This window comes from Anolis carolinensis, chromosome 3 (genome assembly GCF_035594765.1).
Source record: "Anolis carolinensis isolate JA03-04 chromosome 3, rAnoCar3.1.pri, whole genome shotgun sequence".
NCBI lineage: Eukaryota > Metazoa > Chordata > Lepidosauria > Squamata > Dactyloidae > Anolis > Anolis carolinensis.
This window is the reverse complement of record NC_085843.1, coordinates 111902374-111921551: the sequence shown is the minus strand read 5'-3', so window position 1 is coordinate 111921551 and position 19178 is coordinate 111902374. Positions and strand designations below refer to the sequence as shown.

At 37.3% G+C, this 19178-nt stretch overlaps 1 protein-coding gene across 4 annotated transcripts in view; it reads right to left on the bottom strand.

The window, feature by feature from the left end:
* Positions 1 to 19178, bottom strand: part of ube3a (ubiquitin protein ligase E3A) — a 57664-nt gene that overhangs the window by 37554 nt on the left and 932 nt on the right. For all 4 annotated transcript variants that reach the window (XM_062975366.1, XM_062975367.1, XM_062975368.1 and 1 more), the window contains exon 2: positions 2428 to 2496. The gene's annotated coding sequence lies outside the window, so the exon portion shown is untranslated. The remainder of the gene's footprint in view (positions 1 to 2427; positions 2497 to 19178) is intronic.

Here is a 19178-nt window from a genome sequence, read left to right as displayed (position 1 = left end):
TCAACTACCCATTTGGTCTACCAAATAGATGTTAACACCCACAAAATTGGGGGGGGGGGGGGGAGAGAGAGAGACTAAGTTTTCCATAGCAAATTAAAAAGTCCTTCTTTCAATTCTGTTTTACCAATTACCAAAGGCTACACAACATTTTAAGTTTTTGTCTCTCAATTTCAACACAGGGATTTGTTCTACTTCAGTTACTTAAAGGATATACAAAGTTATTTTTTCATAGTGGTTACCAATTTACAGTCCCTTTAAATTGTTCTCCAACTGCTGTCTATGTGTAAAATGTGATGTCTTTAAGGCACAATGAAATCTAGCAATAAAACTCACAACGGCTAAGAGTTTATTGGTGAATAGATTTCATTTTCTCCTTCATTCTCTTCTAGCAAAAGACAACCTACTTCATATTCTATTATCTACCATTTTCCAAAAATGTTTACATGTTTGAACCCTTTACCCAGTAATGGAGTCAGGAATTTTCTTATTTTATGGAAATAAAAGACTATAACATTTTTACACTTCCCAATTCACATGGTAAATATTTGAGACTGAAACTGGCAAGGGAATAAATGTAAAGCTGACATCTAGTATTGTGATCCATCTTAAGTCTGAGAGAAAATTTCTGGACAGAAAGCAGGTAGGCTGGCCCAGAGATACCATGAGTGTAAGAGGAGCTGAGCAGTCACTGGCTGCCACTTGAAGTTCAGAAATCTGCCCAGTACTGATTACTGGCGCATGTAAAAAAAAAAAGCACATCTGATATGGAACATTTTCAGGATTAAATTCACCAAGACTTCAGCTTTTGTTATAGATGCTTTGTATCTCAATTAAGAGATAAGAGTTGAATATGAGTATTAGTAGTAGTAGTAATAACAATAATAATAGATTTCACTTTAATATAATTTTATCTTAAATAAAGTCTAATTTCAGTATTATCTTTTTGTTCTTACTGTTGTTTCCATAAGATACAACAAAACCCCTCAAATCAGACTGTTAAAAGTCTATTACAGGTTGAGCAATCCTTATCTGGAATTCAAAAATCCAAAATACTCTAAAATCCAAAATTGTCCACATGGATGGCTGAGGAAGTGACATCTTTGCTTCCTGATATTTGACTGTACAAAAACTTTACTTCATGTACAAAATCATTATAAATATTGCATAAATTACCTTCAGACTATGTGTATAAGGTATATATGAAACATAAATGAATCTTGTACTGAGGCTTGGGTTCCATCTCCAAGAATTGTCTTTACATATGTATATGCAAATATAGGTACTCCAAAATCGAAAAAAAAAATCCAAAATCTAAAATATTTCTGATCTTAAGCATTTTAGATCATGGATAATCAACCTGTACACAAATTAACATAAAATAAAGCTGCCAGGTACTACTAACCATGATTTATATATGATGCCCAGTATAAGCAGCAGTTTGCAACATCAGAAGGCTAGTGCCCTGTCATATTTATGGCCTTCCCGCAAACAGCTGGTTACTCACTGAGGATTACAGGATGCTGGACTAGATAGGCTTCTGTGTTCTTTACCTTCTCTTTGTTTATGAGCAGGCTGGAAGCAATACTTCCACACACAGAAGATTTCAATATTCAAAGTGCACACAGGCTTCTGGATTCAGGCAGCTATGAAGAGGAGGAAAAACTTAACTGTTTTTGATTTAAGCATCTCCTCTTTTCTTGTTCCTTAACTGATCTGTTAAAACTCGGTAGAACTTCAAAATGTTTAATATGAAGCCTTACTGAAAAGTAACACACTAATATAAAATCTAAATAAAACACCAAAATACTGCAATGTTGTGGATTAAACAACCTTACACAGCATGCATGTGTTAATTTTGTCATATATTTTAAATCAGGTTTAATCATGATGATTTAATATTGCAATTTAAATATCTGCTTGTGTGAGGGGCTTTTTGTGTGCTTTTTTTGCGCATATGAAGCTTAACAAAAACTGAACATAAGCTGTGAAAGTAGACCATTACAACACTTAAGCTAGTGGCAACAGTAATTCTCATGATATTTAACCAATAGACAAAAATATGGTATTGGAACAGGAAATACGCCAGATGGATTGTCAGGACTTATCAATCCATTATGCACAGTGAAAGTTCATTCAACAGCTAAGATAAAACAAAGGCTGAATTAATTTGTATTCTGTTCACAAACAACTAGCATACAGTAGTCAAGCAATTCTGGGCATGTGAAGCAACTTGCAGGCTAGATCATTTATTTGACTTATTAATTACTGACGGTGCAAATTTTCAACTATATAAACATTATACAAAAATTGCATAAATATTTAAGGTATTACAAAACAGTATATATACTGTTTAATTCTAGTTTTATCTAAGTTAAAGATAAATCATTTGATCTTCTAGGAATATAATATACAACTGAATCAACATACCATGTTCTTCCAGTGCTTCAGCAGGTTGCACTTGCACGCTGCCAAATTGGATTCTGTTTGGCTGAATACCTAGAATATAATATCTTGATTCAATTTTTGAAATGGCAATGTAAGAGATTGACATCACATTGTACGTGAAGTTATTATAGCCCTTTATAAAATCTCATTTAGAAAATACCACATTAAAATGAATAAAAAAGATTTGTGCAGAATAAAACAGATTTGTAAAACAGAACTTTTAAACATTCTATACAGGTTTAGAAATTTTAGTCAAAATGACAACCCAAAAACCTTGGACAACTTTTCCAAGGGTCAATGTAAGTATTGTACCTTAACCCTTAACAAGAAAAGGAGCCACCCCTTTCTCTGTGTAGAATGGCAAAAGGCAAGAGTTTAGTTCATCTCAGGAGAACCTAAAGACATACTGAATCCCCATTACTCTCCACCATGGCACTGCTTCCAGTCTTTTTGAAAGCCTGAGCAGGAAAACGGCATTAGCCAGGAATGGCTAGCCCCCAAAGGCAGCAATTGTGGGGTTGTTGTATGTTTTCCAGGCTGTATGGCCATGTTCCAGTACTTCTGGAACATGGCCATACAGCCTGGAAAACATACAACAGCCCTGTGATCCCGGCCATGAAAGCCTTAGACAGCAACAATTGTGATTTCCTCTCACCACAGAATGTATCTTGACTTATCCATGGATCATATCAAAATCCATAATTTTGCCCCCGAAACCTGCCCATGACTTATATATGAGGTCAACACATATTACATGAGTGTATACAGTAAGGTTATTTTTTTAAAAAATAACTGAAAGTATGAGAAGTCTTTATTTTTTTTTTAACTAGGCATCTTAAAATCCAGATCTAAACACCTTTATAATATTTGAATACTTAATGAATGGTACTTTACTAAACACAGTCCTTGGGTTTAGATGTAACAATGAACTAAACCTGTACAGAACACTGGATTCTTAATGAGCGGCATGCTAATACATGGCTCCCGTCAGCCTCTTAGTCAGTAGACCAAGAAGTAAAGGTTCCTATCATGGGCAAAGGGAAATCCCTCTAGGTCCAGGTTCAGACATAACTATCTTATTCATCTGTATTGATAAAATGCTTGCTTTTAATTAGGTTCTGATTAGTTTAGCTATTTCATGTAATGGGAGAAATTAAACAGGTAACCAAAGAACAAGAAAAATAAGCAAGAATTCCCATCTATGATATTATGTTCAAACAAGTTGCCTATCTATAGAAAGAACCATAGAAAAATTATGTTAGATATCAAACTTAAAGTCACATAAACTTTTACACCAATATAAATTTCAGAACTTTTTAAAGGGTTGCTACTAAGGCCGAGGCTGGGAAATTTGCGCAATTGACATCAAGCACCAACTACTGAGGAATAGTGTTTAATTTTTTCACTTTACTATAGTCTCTTCTACTAATTTGGTATAACTTGTTATTTTCTCTCCATCTCACAGCATTGTGGCACCATTAGAACTGATGGATCAGACCAGCAGTTCTTAACCTGTGGTCCACAGACTCCAGAGAAGTTGTAATGTTCTCACAAGAGATCCATGAATGCTTCAAAGAAATGGAAAAAGCTTCTATGGAAAAGCAAGCAAGCAAGCAAGCAAGTCGGTCATATTCACCAAGAGCAGGAGTCAGAGATATCATTTATGCAATGTTTTATGAAAAATATCTCAGACTGTTTAAAATTATGAAAAGTTATTTATCAGCAAAAAAAATGTACTTAGCACTCAGCTACTTGTGGAGAAACGGGATTGGACCCACATGTGGCTAATGTGATCAAAAGTACAAAGATTCTGGATGATGTTCTATCATGGATAAAACAAATAGGCTATGATGTGGGCAGCGGAGTATAGAACTGGGAAAAGTCAATGTAATAACACAATTGTATCATACTAATTTTTAAAATTAAAGAATCAAATGTTTAAAAATTGATGATAATAATAATAATAATAATAATAATGATAATAAACTCTTCAGCACAAAGAAAGCACTTGCTACTTCCAGACATAGTGAGAACATGTAAATGAATGACTTTGAGTGGCTGAGAGAAAGTATGTGAGATTTCATGGTACCATACATACTACAAGGAAAGCTCTTCATAGTTGCATTAAACTCCAGGGTTGCCCATGTTGTGCCACCAAGAACATGTATTACTTCCCAGAATTCTGTAGCTCTTTTCAGAATATCCTCTAAGAAATGCATGTGTAAAACAAAGACTGTGTTTGCAGGAAGAACCATTCAGTGTGAGTGTTCGGGTGGCGTTTGGAATGATAACTGTGGATTATTGAAAATGATCACGTTTCATCTTTGATGTCTGTAAATAACAGCATTGGGATATTACTGAGAAAAGGAAATTTTGATGTTATTGAAATGAATTCTGTAACAATACATTTTGGTTGAGCCTGTGGATGGACAGCTGGCTGAATTTGATGTAAAAATACTGATGATATTGATAATAGTGCATCTTGTTCAAAGCAAAATTAAGCATTTTCCAGTCATTTAAAAAAGTGTCACAATTATAGCAAGGTATAGCTGTCCAATTGGCTTCAAGTGTGCTGGTCCAGAGGACAAGCAACTACCACAGTATGTGTTATGTTGTGAGGCATTGTCCAATTAGGCCATGGAGCCCTCAAGACTGAGAAGACATATTGGTGCTAAACATGAACATGCCACAGATAGCATCTTTTTAAAAGTGAGAAGCTGGAGCTTCAGAATAGAAATAAATGGAAAAAAACCCTTCAATAATAAAAATGCAGTGAAGGACTCATTTGAAGTTTCTCAACTAGTAGATAAAAACAGAAAAAAACCCATACAATAGCTGAACAACTTATATTATCAACTACAAAAAGAATGTTTCCAAGGAGCTTTTCTTAATACATTTGCCAAATGACACAGTTACAAAGCAAGTTGATGGTTTGTCAGCCAATATCAAGGAAAGGTTATTAGGGGGGGAAATGGCAAAGCCCTCTATTTTGTTCTACAATAGGATGGAAGTACATACACAACAAGCAAAGCAATTCTATTGTGCTATGTTAGATAGACATATTTTGAAGACCTCCTCATTTGTACACACTACAGTGGAAGAAGCATTCAACCATTTAATTGTGTTTATAACACAAGATATGGACTGGTTGAAATGTGTTGGGCATAAGCAAGATTTGGGAAGCTTACTGGACATCAAGCATGGATTAAAGAAAACATACCATTGGTGACTAAGTATCATTGCTACATATAGAGAAGCTCTAGTTGCTAAGTAGGTATCAGAAACACTAAAGCACACCTTAAATAAATCAGTCAAAATTCTTATTTTAATTTTCTAAAGTGAATTCAAGACTTTTTGACAAGCTTTATAAAAATATAGACAGTGTATAACATCAACTTTTGCAACACTGTGAAGTGTGTTTGTTATCAACAGGTAAAGTTTTTTCTTGGTTTTGAAAATTCTTGGCTCTTGATTTTCAAAGAAAATAAATATAGAAATCCTTTGAAAAGTGTACTGAAGTGGTTCTCAACCTGTGGGTCCCCAGGTGTTTTGGCATACAACTCCCAGAAATCCCAGACGGTTTACCAGCTATTAGGATTTCTGGGAGTTGAAGGCCATAACATCTGGGGACCCACAGGTTGAGAACCACTGGTGTAGAGTGAGAATAAAAGTTTCTACTATTATGCCCAATATAACAAGGCTTGTAAGTGAAATGTAGTATCAGTCATCTTATTAATTAACTACAATTAAGAAGCAATATTAGGGTATGATTCAGCACATCACCATTATTATTGTTACTGTAACCCTTTGTGAGCAACCTTAAACAGGTATTCGATACACTTTAGCGTTTGCAATCTAAAGTTAAGTCTTGGTAGTCTGCAGCAATGAAAGATATTAAAGGGGGCCCATGGTGAAGAAAATGCAGGTATAAGCTGTGTAACTGTCCTCGTTACAAATAATAATAATTACTTCAACTATTTTGTATAGTGAAGTATTTCCAAACTTTACAGTTTTTAAACATGCGTGCTATATGAATCAATATATGCCAGGTTTACATGTAACTATGACCCATTACTTAGCATTAAGAGGACAAATATTAACATGCCCAAATGTATAATTGTATTCAACAATCTAATTTCCTCCTAAGCAGCTGCTGCATTTTTCACTTTGAAAAGAGTTGTCAGCTTGCATAACATCTGAACCAGAGATCCTGGTTTAAAACAAATTCGTGTCTGTTTTTAAACCCAGGATTATGAAGTCTACTGTTTAATGTTAAAGGGACATATATACAGTTAAGTGGATACATACCCTAGTCTCGGCCTGCACAACCTGCACCTCTCCAGGTGCTTGGGTCTGCAATTCTCAGAAGGCCTAGCCAGCTTGTTCAATCATCAGAAATTCTGGAATTTGAAGTCCAAAACACCAGGAGGGTCGCAGGTTGTGTAGGCCTGCTCCAGTCTCTTTAAATATCCTGAATATGTATGCAGTAAGCATTGTATCACACTAGGGCTCCATTACAGAACCTTCATGCAGTACAGTTTTTGTATATAATCTGGAACCCTATTTTTGTTATCTCAAATGAATGAAGCATACCAAAGAATTGCACAGGAAGACCTAGGCATAAGTCTTCTCTCTAATTCTTTTACAACAATAATTGTATTAAATTATTTGATGACAACATTTCATTAGCAGCTAGTCATAAAATAACTGATTCAATTCAGATGACACAATCTGTGAATTCATGGTCTTTCTCATCCATGCCCAAGTTTGCCACCATGTTCAAGACTTTGCCTTGAAGCCATGGCTTACCAAAACCTGCAGCTTACTCAGTTTGGACATAATAATAAACTCTTAATGAAGAAATCCAGGAAATTCCCGGGGCACAAACTATTGGAACTGAGTCAGGATAAACCACATAATTACAATTTAATTCTATAATAACAAAAAAAAACCCAACAAATTTTATTGTAATTTCCTATATAGCAACCTGCAAAAGAATAGAATAAGATCTTTTCCCTGGAGCAACTTATTAATACTACTGATTTCCTAAAACAGTATGTGCTCCAATATTAACATGGTTTATGAACCGGTCTTTGAAAAATGTAAACCGAAGCAAATACAACTCCTTTCAATTTTCTGTAGCACAATACTTTGTTAATTAGCCAATCTATTTATGGATATAGGTTTCCACTGGAACTAGCTTGGAAACTAGAAACAATCACTTGCAAGATACATAGTGGATTGAAATACACAATCTGTAAGCTTTGATTCCTGGGAGAATCTGTAGTCAATAGGCCAATTTTGAGTAATCTCAAAAATAAAGCCCTTTACATGTTTTGTACTTCAACTCCTGTTGTCCCCAGCAGCATGGACAATGGTAGGGAATTATAGGATTTCAGGCTATCAGGTTGGGCAAGGTTCTTCTGGACCTGACTTTATTTCCACCAAGTGTACTGTCTCCATCCAACAAGAAAGATCCACGCAATAAACCTTCTGCATGGACGAGTAAGCCTGATGTCTATCTGGAAGTTCACTGTTACTCTGCTGCTAATTTGCCCTGTCCTCCAGTATATCTTTTGATGTTCACAGAGATTCTTATCCTAAGCTAGTTGCTGTGCACAACTAGCCTTTCAAAGCTAAAACCTCCTCAAATTATCAAGATATAAGAAAAGCCTAGTAAATATTATGTTCATTAATTTTAACCTAAATGTGGAGAACTAGAAATGTTAACAAATATACTGACTGAATCTCCCAATTTCTTGCTAACAAACTTCCACTTCAGCAGCATAGCAGAAGTATTCTAAGTAGAATCAAACAACAGCAATAAAAGCTAACAGAATTGCTAAAGAAACACAAGCAGTTATAGCAAAGTAGAGAGTTTAATTTACAAAAGAAACTTCATCAACATTATTAATGCACTATTTGGCAAGTCATGTTGAGTTAGAGCAAAACAACAACAAAGTTTTATCAATAAAAGGTATCTTGCTATCCCTCCTGAGAATAACTGTTAAAAACTGATCACAAATTTCCTAACAGGCAGATACAGTAGAGTCTCACTTGTCCAACACTCGCTTATCCATTCTGGATTATCCAACGCATTTTTGTAGTCAATGTTTTCAATACATCATGATATTTTGGTGCGAAATTCGTAAATACAGTAATTACTACATAGCATTACTGCGTATTGAACTACTTTTTCTGTCAAATTTGTTGTTTAACATGATGTTTTGGTGTTTAATTTGTAAAATCATAACCTAATTTGATGTTTAATAGGCTTTTCCTTAATCTCTCCTTATTATCCAACATATTTGCTTATCCAACATTCTGCCAGTCCGTTTATGTTGGATAAGCGAGACTCTACTGTAGTAACAATTACATATTCTAAAGATTCTGTGTGACTCAACCTTTTTTTTTGTAGGGAAAAATATGAAACTAGGATCTATACATATTTCCTCCATTCAGTATTGTTAGCACATCTAAAAAAAATCCTGCATTACAGACAGGGCATACTTGGAAATTGTATATTATGACCCTGGACCACAGTTGCCCACTCTTGATGTAGAAGAAATTATTGTCTGTTTTATATATACACTAGCTTGGGGACCCAGCAATGCCCGGGTTATTTGAGAAAGGCATTACTTGTCTTTGAATGTTAGGTATTCTCAGTTTGGAGTGGGTGAACTACAATTCCCAGAATAGTGAGTCAATCCTCCCCAAACCCTGCCAGTATTCAAAGTGGGCCATTTTGGGTCTGTGTACCAAGTGTGGTCCAGATATGTTGTTGGCTGGTCATCTCCTGGCTGCAGTGCTCTCTGGATGGGGGTGAACTGCTACAACTCCCAGATTCCAGGGGCGATTGTCCCAAAACATCTGTCAGTATCCACAGTAGGCTATGTTGAGTCTGTGTGCCAAGTGTGGTCCAGATCCATCATTGGCTGGGTTCAGTGCTCTTTGGATGAATGTGAACTACAACTCCCAAAATCAAGGCCCATTCCCACAAACCCCTGCAGCATGTCCAGTTAGTCATGAGGCTTCTCTGTGCGAAGTTTGGTCCCGGTCCATTGTTGGTGGAGGTCACTGTTTCTCTGGATTCAGGTGAACTATAACTCCATTTCCCCCCCCCCCCCCCCAAACTTTTCCAATATGTTCTTTTGGTTATGGGGGCTCTGTGTGCCAAGTTTGGTCCTGGTCCATCATTGGAGGGGTTTAGAGTGCTCATTCATTGCAGGTGAACTATAAATCCCAGTACCTACTACTCCCAAATGTCCAGACCAATTCCCCTCCAAACCCACCAGTATTCAAATCTGGTCATATCGGGTATGCATGGCAAGTTTGTTCCAGACCCATCCTTGTTTGGGTTCACAGCGTTCTGGGTGTAGGTGAACTACAAGTCTTCTAAATTCCCCAGTAGGAGTCACAGTGCTCTGATTTGATGCAGGGTGAACTACAACTTCCACTATGTGGAGTCAATCCCCTAAACTCCTCCAGTAAGTTTAGTGACTGCTCAGTTCAGCTGTTTGTTATGCAGACAGATTTGAAAGGGAAGGGCAGGAGGCGGGGTCATGCAAATTCCACACCAATGGAGAACCCTGGGATGCATGCCTGTGGTGGAGGAAAAAGCAAAATCTAGGATGAAATGGTCCCCAAATGAAAGCATTCCTTGTGTGGTAGGCCGCAGTGTTTGGGAAGGACACTGGCAAGGTTTGGGATGGACACTGGCAGGGTTTGGGATACATGTTCATGGCGATCGCTGTAACCGCAATGTCAGTGGACGGGAGTGACTTGGTGGCTCCTTAGCACTGGAAACTATAGCCTGTTTGTGGAGGCTGTCTGTGTGAGCAGACCCCCGTGCCACATACACACATACAGGTTTTTGCTTTTATTATGGATATAGATATAGATAGATTTCCATTTTAGTTCTTACAATTTGCTCACCTGCCCAGCATGGTGTCATTCTACAGAGAACTCTCCTGCCCCCTTAATAACTTCTTCCTTAAATGCTGTGATATAACATTTCTGCATAGTTGTAAAGAAAAGCATTTTGCTGCAGTTCTGTGCCTTCAACTAATTTCTAACATATGGAAACCCTAAGATGGGCCTGTCATAGGATGTTCTATGCAAGATTTGTTTAGAGGGGGTTTACCTCTGCCTTCCTCTGAGGCTGGGAGAGTATGACTTACCCAAGCTCACCTTGTGGTTTTCTATGGCTGAGAGAGGAATTGAGCCCTGGCCCCCAGAGTCATAATCCAACACTCAAACCATTACATCAAACTAAGAATTAATTCATTGCAATTTAAATGTTGAAAAAGTGAAGGCTGTGTCACATCTTAAAGTTTTCTTAATTTATTTTAATGTGAGTAATCACGAGTTGCCTGCCACAGAGAGAAGAGGCTGGCAATAAAAGAAAAATAAGGATAAAAGCCTTATGAAAGGAAGAAAAATAGAAAAACACGTTTTCCTAACTGGATACAAGAATACAAAGTCATCATTTACAATTATATTTGGACTAACATCTGCAAATATGTAAATAGTGAGCTGTTTTCCACATATCATAAAGACATGGTTTAATAATCTGAGGACAAGCTGAAATGAGCCTTAAGCTTTAATACTCTCTCCCCTCCAGCATGGCTCTGAACACTGAAAGCTCATTTGTATTAACCATAGTTTAGTATGCTTTCTGGTGCATAAATATGGTGAATTTTAATTATTCTTAGAAGAAAGAATACGAATGCTTTAATATCCTTAAGGTAGCAGACCCTTCTAATCTTGGGATGCTAAACAGGGTCAGCCTTGGTTAGCACTTGGATGGGATACTATCAATGAATTCCAGGTACTGGTAGGATATGTTTTATATGAAGAAACTAGCAAAACTACCTCAGAGTTACTTGACTAAGAAAACTCTATGAATCTCATGTGGTTATCATAAGTTGACAAGCAGTCACTTATCCATAAAAAGAATGCAGGTCTGTAAACTATGGTATGAAGACATTTTATTTCCTTTAGCTATAGTTAAGATTGTTTTCACTATTTGTTATAGCTAGCCTTCATTAAAGAAAATCTAAGCAAAAAGCACAGGTGGAAGAGAGAGGAGCATTCAGGTGCAAAGCTCACCTAGGCTTACCTTATTGCAGTATTAAATGACAGCACACCATTATTTGCAAATAAGTTTCCTTTCTGAATGATTTTGAAACATTAAGAGCTAAAACAGTATTACTCTCTCCCCATTTTAACTGCTTCCATTATATATCAGAACATGATTATACATTGCTCATCAATAAAGTAGGTTTGCTTATTCTGTGAGCTCACCAAACTTGATTTGTTATATGAGCAGAACTTTGAATACTATAGAAGTGCACAAGAGGACCAAACCATGCTTAGACAAATGTTTTCTCTAGGCCTTCAGCGTGATTCTATGGTCACCTTCTGCTGGGAACCCCCCTGTGTGATCCTATAGCATTCAAAGGTCTTCACACATAACAAACCACGTTTAACTATCGAACTGTACCACTAGATCTATAGTATGCTTTGGCCAGAATGCCAAAATATTGCTCATTTCAGTACGACAATTGTAATATTCAAAAGGTCCTGGACCTCTCATGTAATATGTAAGACTACTGTACACATATTCAGGATATTCAAAAGAGAGTAAAGCCTTTATCCACTTGACTATGCTGATTTCTCTTGCACGATCTAAGGATCCAACAGAAGTACAAATAGTGTGTATGTATGTTAAAAATAAATAAAACACTGGGTTCATTTGTCTCGTGCTATTAATTAGTTAAAATAAAGCATATCTCAACCTAGTCAGTGCCTGGATTAGAGGATTCTTGAAATTTCCAAGGAAGATTTTTAGTAGGAGAAAGAGGATTTCTTGGAAAGAAAATAAAACAGCAGCTGTCAATGATTGCTCTGCAGGATCTTGGAAACACTGATATTTTAAACCAGACCTGCTACCGTATCTTCCATATTTCATGCACTACGTACCACATCAAAATTAAGCCATTATTCTGTTTTTATGGGTATCCTATTATAAAATCTCTCAATTACAGACCCTTGTGCTAGAAGGAGGAATCCTCTAAGAAAGATTAGAACATCCAATGGCAGCAGATATCATGGCAGGGAGTGGAGTGCAAACAAACTCTTTTCAATCAAAACAATTTAAAAAAGAACTGAAAGATGGTGGTAGAAAGGACAAAGAGATGAACGAAGAGTTGCATATCATCTAGGTTACAAAGTGTTTTACTCTTTCAACAACCTATCAAATTATAGAATTGATAACTGGCCCTGCCTCCTTCTGAAACTCATTAAAAAGGCATGAACACTTCTATTGATAATATTTAACTACAGTTGAGTCTCACTTATCCAACATTCGCTTATCCAACGTTCTGGATTATCCAACACATTTTTTAGTCAATGTTTTCAATACATCGTGATATTTTGGTGCTAAATTCGTAAATACAGTAATTACATAGCATTACTGTGTATTGAACTACTTTTTTTTGTCAAATTTGTTGTATAACATGACGTTTTGGTGCTTAATTTGTAAAATCATAACCTAATTTGATGTTTAATAGGCTTCCCTTTAATCTCTCCTTATTATCCAACATATTCACTTATCCAACGTTCTGCTGGCCCGTTTATGTTGGATAAGTGAAACTCTACTGTACTAGCTATCAAGACCAGACAGTGTTTCATGTAGTTTACAATCATAAATAAATTACTAATGTTTTATTATGTACCAAATTATTCTGATTTTAAAAAAATGAATAGCAATATTTCTGGGATCTTGATTACTACTGTGAAGTGCTTCGAGCATTTGTCGTATGAAAAAGCAGTACTTGAAAAAGCGATTGGTTGAGGGGTTAGACCAGCGGTTCTTCAAGTGTGCTCTATAGAGCCGGGCTCCGCGAAGCATACTAAGGGGCTCTGTGTTTTCCTTCTCCCCCACCAAGCTTTCCCTCCTCTTTCCTACTCCTCCCGCTCCCCTTGCCTTTTGCGCTGTCAAAGTGTTTCCCCCTGCAGCCAAAAGTCTTTCCCCCTAGCTCCCTTGCCGCCAAAAGCCTTTTTCCTTGCTTTCTTTGCTGCCCAGATCCTTCCCCCCCTTGCTTTACTTGCTTCCAAAACTCTATTTCCCTCCCACCACTCATAGGGTGCTTTGATTCTATTTTTCCCCCCTGCATGGCAGAAGGGAGTTGAATTGGATGCCCCCAGGGGTTTCTGTTGTTGTTGTTACAAATGCTGGATGGCCATCTGTTGGGGGTGCTTTGACTACTTTTCTGGCATGGCAGAAGAAGGCTGGACTGGATGGCCCCTGGGGTTTTCCACTAAAGTACTGTTAAGTTTATGTTGTTTAAAAAATTTTCATTTTAAATATTGTATTGTTTCCCCCACACACACACACACACACAACTACAAACAAGATATGTGCACTGTGCATACAAATTTGTTCATCTTTTTTCAATTAGTTCACACAAACACACTCCATCCATCTTCCACTAGCCTGGCTCGTCTGTCAAATATTTAAATGCAAGGCCTCAAAAGGTTTGCACATGCCTGATATATATACACTAGCTGTACCCGGCCACACGTTGCTGTGGCGAAGTATGGTGGTATGGGAAATAAAGTATTGAGGAATTGGTGGTAGTTAAGGTAAAGGGTAAAAGTTTTCCCCTGACATTAAGTTCAGTCGTGTCTGACTCTGGGGGTTGGTGCTCATCTCCATTTCTAAGCCGAAGAGCCGGCGTTATCCGTAGACTCCTCCAAGGTCATGTGGGATGACTGCATGGCGCGCCGTTACCTTCCCGCCGGAGCGGTACCTATTGATGCACGCACATTTGCATTTTTTTTGAACTTCTGGGTTGGCAGAAGCTGGAGCTAACAGTGGGGGCTCTCTGCGCTCCTCCAATTCGGTACAGAAGTTCAGCAGCTCAGAGCTTTAACACGCTGTGCCATCAGGAGTATTATTTCCTATAGGTTGTGAATATACAATATTTGATTGTTTTTTTTGTCTGTTGGAGGCAAGTATGAATGTTGCAATTAGGCAAACTGATTAGCATGTAATGGCCTTGCAGCTTTAAAGCCTGGCTGTTTCCTCCCTGAGTGATTTTTTTGTTGGGAGGTGTTAGCTGGCCCTGATTGTTTCCTGTCTCGAATTCCCTTGTTTTCAGAGTGGTGTTGTTTGCGATATTTTATGTGCTTCTACTGTCTGTGGCCCTGAGAAAACAGAGGATTTGCCAGACTTTGATGATGGGAATACTTTGTTGGGAGGTGTTAGCTGGCCCTGATGGTTTCCTGTGTGGAATTCCACTGTTTTCGGAGTGTTGTTCTTTATTTAGTGTTCTGATTTTAGAGATTGTATTGTTCTGTTTTATTATACCACAGTAATTTTTATATATTCAGATTTTAGTGTTTTTGAATACTTGGAGCCAGATTGTATTCATTTTCACGGTTCACAGCAACACAATAATAATAATAATAATAATAATAATAATAATGACTTTGGAAATACACACTGCTTCACTCCCTTCTCAGATTCCTTTCTGGAAAAATCCTTTCTTGGGAGGTGTTAGCTGGCCCTGATTGTTTCCTTTGTGGAATTTCCAATTTCCCTGCTTTCAGAGTGTTGCTCTTTATTTACTGTCCTGGGTTTAGATATTATATTGTTCTGTATTATTCTACCACAGTAATTATTTCATATTAAAGTAGAATCTCACTTATCCAACATTCGCTTATCCAATGTTCTGGATTATCCAACGCAGTCTGCCTTTTAGTAATCAATGTTTTTGTAGTCAGTTTTAAATTCATTGTGATATTTTGGTGGTAAATTTGTAAATACAGTAATTACTACATAGCATTACAGTGCATGGAACTACTTTTTCTGTCAAATTTGTTGTATAACATCATGTTTTGGTGCTTAATTTGTATAATGATTACCTAATTTGATGTTTAATTGGCTTTTCCTGAATCCCTTCTTATTATCCAACATATTCGCTTATCCAACGTTCTGCCGGCCTGTTTATGTTGGATAAGTGAGACTGTACTGTATATTGATAATCTTATATTATCTGCTTAGAACTGGATTATATGAGGCCCTTTCTTCACACCTGTATAAAATGCACACTGAAGTGGATTATATGGCAGTGTGGAGTCAAGATAATCCAGTCCAAAGCAGATAATATAAGATTATAAATGGGTTATATAGCTCTGTGGAAGGGTCTTGAGTCTACACTGCTATATAATCCAGTGCAAATTAGATAATCTGTGGAAGAAGCCTAAGTGAGGCCTAACTCTGCCTGTCCCTTGGGCTGAGTGGGTTGCTAGGAGACGAAGTGGGCAGAGCTTAGCCTTCTAACTGGCAGCAATTGGATAAAAATAATTATTCCTCTCCCTCTAATTAGGACTTTATTTTTCTTTTCTTTTTGTTGTATCAGCCTAGAGGTGTGATGGGTTGTGTTGTCAAATTTTGAGGTTGGGGGGCCTGTAGTTTTGTTGTTTTGTCCGCTGCTGTGATTCCATCACTCTTTTATATATATAGAATTGGATATAATATAATATAGAAATATCTCTTGGGGTTCCATGAGAAACTTTTGCTTCAAAAAGGGCTTCACGACTGAAAAGGTTTAAGAACCCCTGGATTAGACAAATAGAAGGAAAACGGTTTTCTACTGTCTGTTCCTTCTCCTTCCAAACTTCCTAGAGTCTTGGTGTTGCAATAATTTCTATTCACAAGCAAATGCATAAATTACTATACTTTATCAGCAATTATCAAACGGCTGCTAAATCATAATAATAATAATAATAATAATAATAATAATGTATTTATGTATATCCCACTTTCCTCAAAGTGGCCCACATTAAAAATGATATAATTTTAAACCTACAATGTATAAATATTAAACAGAATTAAATACAGAACTGTTAAAACACATAACAAATGTATTTTCGCACAAGCTCCTGTGAGTGGTGTACAAGGAGCACACAACCCCCCCCCCCCCCCCCGTTGCATTCACTGGCTGCCAGTCTGCTACTGAGCACAATTCAAAGTGCTGGCTTTGGCCTATAAACCCCTAAATGGTTCTGGTCCAGCTTACCTATCTGAATGTATCTCCCTTTATGAACCAGTTCAAGCATTAAGATTGCCCGGGGAGAGGTCTTGCTCTCAGTCACACCACTGTAGCAAACGTAACTGGTGGGGGCAAAAGACAAAGCCTTCTCGGTGGTAGCCCCTCAGCTGTGGAACTCTCGGGTGAGATTAGATAGGCCCCCTCCCTCCTGGTGTTTAGAAAACAACTCAAAACCTGGCTATACAAGCAGGCGTTCAGCAAGTGATGCTACTACTGAAGCAGCTAAATGACAATCACGGGTTTGGTGCAATGTGAAAAATGTCTAATATGTTTTATGTCCATGTTTGATGTGTTTTGTTCAGTTTTTAATGGTTTTAATTTATAGCTATATGTTATTGATTAAAATATGTTATGTATTGCTTTTTTGATATTGAATTTTTGCCATTTATTATGTTGTACACTGCTTTGAGTCCCCCCAGGGGTGAGAAGAGCAGTACAAAAATGCAATAATAAATAAATACATAAATACATAAATGAACCAAGGAATGTATCCCTTAGATACATTTCTAACAATGTTGTAACTCTGTGCCATATCCCAAAAAATAGGTTTTGGGCACATTTACAGTGTATATTTACTTAATGTAGATTTCATCCTATACCTGTAATACACTCATAGTAGAAAAACCATAACTAATAACTTTATTTCTTTAAGCAATCTAAAGATATATTTTAGACATCACTAAAACCAGCTTAAAAATTCACTTCTGTTCCCTTCATTCACAAAAGTACCTTGTATGTACTGATGTCTGGGAGCCTAAATACTGCACAGCCTGTGTGATTTTGTAAGCTAAGCAGGGTCATCCCTGGGTTAGAGCTTGAGTGGGAGAACGCCAACAAACATCAGATATTGTAAGCTACATTTCTTAGGAAGGAATTATCAAAACCATCTGAATGTTTCCTGCTTAAGAAAACCTTACAAAACCTTAGAAAATTCACTGGACTATAAATCTATAGGCAACTTGAAGGTATACACACACATGCACTGACTGATTTTACTGCCAATTTTTTTTTTGGCTTAGCCAGGACATTCCAAGCTCTGTTTGAACAATTAAATGCCACTTCAGATACACTTACTAGCCCCACTAATTATATTGCTGATGGCCCAACTCTAGTACTGACTCAAAGTTTGAAGCCTGTTCTGCACATGAAGGGTCCACAAAAATTGAAAATCTTACACACACATCAGATTCTAAATCACAGAGGCATCCTAAATTTGTTCGGGAGGCTTGCAACCTCAGAAAATCATCCCAAATGGGGAGAAGCTGAGCTGGGCCATCAGTGAATGCAGACCTGCTCACCACGCTCACAAGATAAGAAACTCCTGAATTAGTGTTAAAGTTTACAGAGTGCATGTGGACTTTAATTCCTAGTTGGTGTCCGAAACCAATGACCTGAGAGTGCTCTTTTGAGAGAGGAAAACAACTTGTATTTCAAGATGAAGGCAGCCTATTATTTCTGCATTTGTTCTGAACCTTTGAATTCATTTTTGATTTATGGCAACCCAAAGGTGAACCTGTCATGAGGTTGTCTTGGCAAGATCTATTCAGAATTCATCTGCTTCTGCCTTCCTCTTGAGGCAAAGAGACTGGTTTATCCAAGAGTTTAAGCAATAGGTTTCCATGGCAGAAAAGTGTTTCAAATTCTGGTCTCAAGAGTTGCAGTCCAGCATATAAACCGCACTGTGTGTGTACCAGGTCCTACCTGAACTTGGAAATTATGCAGTCAAGCCTGCTTAGTACTTAGTCTCAAACATGGCTGGTGGGAAGGAGAGAGAGGGCCTTCTCTGTGGTTGCCCTTTCCCTCTGGAACTCCTTCCCAAAAGAAATTAGAACAGATTCCACACTCCTCTCCATTAAAAAAGAGCTAAAAACCCACCTTTGCTCGCTTGCCTATGGAGAGGAGGATGAGTAACATCACTGACACTTGAAGAGGACTGAAGCTGACATTAACAATTTAATTGTAATTTATTGAACAGCTATATTTTTATACTTCATATAACTTAATCACTCGCCTGTATGTTCCATGATGTTGACCACCAGAACATCAGCCATTGTTTTTAATTTACCTTAATTTATTTGTATACATTATTATGTTGTTGTAATGGCATTGAATGCTTGCCAGTTTTTATGTTTTATGTTTGGAAGCCGCCTGGCGTCCCTCTGGAGAGACAGGGTGGGCTAAAAATAAATAACAATTATTATTATTATTATTATTATTATTATTATTATTATTAGGTTGCAGTAGAGTCAAGTAATGACCCAGTGCTGTTAAGGCTGAATGTCAGAAGGCAATAGCAAACTACCACTTGAGCAAATCTTGCTAAGAAAATCCTATGAAATTCATGGGGTCACTAATAGTTGACAGATTACTTGAAGTCATACATACATGTCATGTTTCCGCAAGTGACCAAAAGGGATGAAAAAATATTAAGCCCCCTTTAATGTCTTCGGAAAATCAAGAAAAACTACAATAGTCAGCACCACTAACCACATACAGACAATCCCCAAGTTCCAACCTTGTTTTTGGTGAGAATTCAAAATATACACGATTATGGCCATCCTATGATGCACTCAAATATCTGACAAACGATACAACTACTGTGTAAACAGT